Source organism: Plecotus auritus (genome assembly GCF_963455305.1).
Source record: "Plecotus auritus genome assembly, chromosome: 3".
Classification (NCBI taxonomy): Eukaryota; Metazoa; Chordata; class Mammalia; order Chiroptera; family Vespertilionidae; genus Plecotus; species Plecotus auritus.
Window position 1 is genome coordinate 128,185,370 of NC_137772.1, and position 3,365 is coordinate 128,188,734.

Consider the following 3,365-nt stretch of genomic DNA (forward strand, 5'->3'; position numbering starts at 1 on the left):
GTAGTTTCAGATGCAATTGCTGTCACCCCCAAACGGCACCACTTGTTGTTGGTGAAGGACTGCCACATTCCCCAGGCTGAGACAGGCCGTAAGCAGTCACGGCAGCATGAGGCTCCTTGAAAGCCCCACTCGCCCCCCCAGGTTGAAGTCATGGGATTCTTTCCTGGCTCTGATCTCCTCTGTTCCCCTAGAACAGTGGTCGGCAAACCGCGGCTCGCGAGCCACATGCGGCTCTTTGGCCCCTTGAGTGTGGCTCTTCCACAAAATACCACGTGCAGGCACGCATGTACAGTGTGATTGAAGGAGTACCCTAATTAAGTTAATAACAATGTACCTACCTATATAGTTTAAGTTTTAAAAGTTTGGCTCTCAAAAGAAATTTCAATCGTTGTACTGTTGATATTTGGCTCTGTTGACTAATGAGTTTGCCGACCACTGCCCTAGGAGCTCGAGGCCATGAGCAGGTACACCAGCCCCGTGAACCCAGCGGTTTTCCCCCACCTGACTGTGGTGCTGTTGGCCATTGGCATGTTCTTCACCACCTGGTTCTTCGTGTATGAGGTCACGTCCCCAAGTACACTCGGGACAGCTACAAGGAGCTCCTCATCTCCTTCGTGGCCTCGCTTTTCATGGGCTTTGGGGTCCTCTTCCTGTTGCTCTGGGTTGGCATCTTCGTATGAGCTCCCATGGGCTCCAACCAGGCAGCTGCACTGAATCCCTGCTTTTGTAAATTAATTTTTTTGCTGTTGCTGGAGGTGTCCCGCCTGCTGCTCACAATAAAGGCTGATGTGTGAAAAAAAGAAAAAGAAAAAGAAAAAGAAAACCAACAGTTAGAAAAATTAAGTAACTTTACTAAATTCATACAGCTAGTAAGTGGCAGAAATGCGATTTGATTTCAGATAGTTTTGATTTCAAAAATAATTCTGATCATAGCCTTCATCTTCTGTAATAATATACCTAAAAATAAAAGTTGAGAAATATAATCAAGTGAAATGTCCTTGCTCTTTTAATGACTTATATATTTGAGAAGCACCCAGATTAGGAAATGTGATTGTTTTTATAATATCCCATTAGCTGGTAAACAGTAAACATAATTCTAAAAGCATCAACATTTAAAATATAAAATGTTTTCTCATATGACAATCATGGCATTAGACATCTCTTGTGCATTTTGTAGGGAAATTAAGTAGATTTAAAATTTTTTTATTGATTGAGAAAGAGAAACATCTATTTGTTGTTTCATTTATTTATGTATTCACTAGAGGCCCGGTGCACGAAATTCGTGCATGGGGGAGGGGGGTGTCCCTCAGCCCAGCCTGCACCCTCTCCAATCTGGGACCCCTCGAGGGATGTCCGACTGCCCGTTTAGGCCTGTCCCTCAGCCCAGCCTGCACCCTCTCCAATCTGGGACCCCTCGAGGGATGTCCGACTGCCCGTTTAGGCCTGATCCCAGTGGATCCAAACTTATCTGAATCAGTGGGATCGGGCCTAAACGGGCAGTCGGACATCCCTCTCACAATCCAGGACTGCTGGCTCCCAACTGCTCGCCTGCCTGCCTTCCTGATTGCCCCTAACTGCTACTGCCTGACAGCCTGATCACCCTGTAACCCAGCCGTGGGCAAACTACGGCCCGCGGGCCGGATTCAGCCTGTTCGGCTGTTCTATCCGGCCTGCGGAGCCGAAAGAGCGGAGGGTTCTCTTGCTCTCCCCTCCGCTCCTTTACTTTGAATTTATATTAGTTCACACAAACACTCCATCCATGCTTTTGTTCCAGCCCTCCGGTCCAGTTTAAGAACCCATTGTGGCCCTCGAGTCAAAAAGTTTGCCTACCCCTGCCCTAACCACTCCCCTGCCAGCCTGATTGATGCCTGTTGCCCTGCCAGCCTGTTTTCCCCTAACTGCCCTCCCCTGCAGGCCTGGTCACCCCTAACTGCCCTCCCCTGCAGGCCTGGGTCCCCCAAACTGCCCTCCCTTGCAGGCCTGGTCCCTCCCAACTGCCCTCCCCTGCTGGCCATCTTGTGGTGGCCATCTTGTGTCCACATGGGGGCAGGACCTTTGACCACATGGGAGCAGCCATCTTGTGTGTTGGAGTGATGGTCAATCTGCATATTACTCTTTTATTAGATAGGATAGAGGCCTGGTGCACGGGTGGGGGCCAGCTGGTTTGCCCTGAAGGGTGTCCTGGATCAGGGTGGGGGTTCCCTTGGGGCGTGAGGTGGCCTGGGTGAGGGGCCTGTGGTGGTTTGCAGGCTGACCACGCCCCCTGTTGACCCAAGCAGAGGCCCTGGTATCTGGGGTTTATTTATCTTCTACAATTGAAACTTTGTAGCCTGGAGCGGAGCCAAGACTTCTGCTTGCTCCGTGGCGGCAGCCATTTTTGGGGGAATTTATGTATCTTCTATAATTGAAACTTTGTAGCCTTAAGCAAGGCCTGGACTGGCCAGGGTGTGCGGAAAGCTTGGCTTCCTCCATTACCAGGGGCAACCCTAGCCTCCTGCTCTTTCCAGCTCCATGGCTGCCGCCATTTCTGTTTGGGTTTATGTATCTTCTATCATTGAAATTTTGTAGCCTTGAGTGGAGGCCTAGGCCGGCAAGGGCTGGTGGAAAGCTTGGCTTCCTCCATTGCCGGGGAAACCCAAGCCTCCCTCCTGCTCTCTGTGGCCGTAGCCATCTTGGTTGGGTTTATTTGCATATTCACTCTTGATTGGCTGGTGGGCGTGGCTTGTGGGCATGGCTTTGTGGGTGTAGCGGAGTGATGGTTAATTTGCATATTACTCTTTTATTATATAGGAGGATTGGTTGCTTCCTTTATGTACCCTGACTGGAGATAGAACCCACAACCATGGCATATGGGGACAATGCTCTAACCAACTGAGTTACAGGGACAGGGCCTAAGTGTTGTTGTTTTTTTAAGAGAAAAAGTATTTATTTCCCAATACCCCTAATAACTTTTTTTTCTTTACTGATTAAGGTATTACATATGTGCCCTTATCCTCCCATTGCCCCCCCACTCATGCCCTCACCCCCTGGTTTTTTAAACAGTGTAAAAATTAATATTAAATATTAGGAAGGAATGCATGCAGATCTTATGCCTCAAAGCTTTGGAATGTTAAAACAGGGTAAACTAACGTTTTGACTGGGCATAATACAACATTGCATCTCAAACAAGAAAGCAGATATTATTTCTACTGACTGATAGCTACCAGACTGAAAATTGAAAACATTGTTTAGAATTAGTCTCACTATATTAGCTTATCTGCACCAATAGATATGCCTTCCTTCCATTAATATAATTGTTTCCCTTTTCTTTCTCGTAAATATCCCTTGCCTTTGTCTCCTAATTGTTAGACTAATTCAGGTTTCTC

The 3,365-nt window shown here is 47.8% G+C and overlaps 1 pseudogene across 1 annotated transcript; it reads left to right on the forward strand.

The window, feature by feature from the left end:
• The first annotated feature begins 456 nt into the window (after positions 1-456).
• On the forward strand, positions 457-680 carry LOC308244797 (dolichyl-diphosphooligosaccharide--protein glycosyltransferase subunit TMEM258-like; annotated as a pseudogene). The gene has a single exon. The product of its transcript is annotated as a dolichyl-diphosphooligosaccharide--protein glycosyltransferase subunit TMEM258-like (transcript).
• Positions 681-3,365: the final 2,685 nt, after the last annotated feature.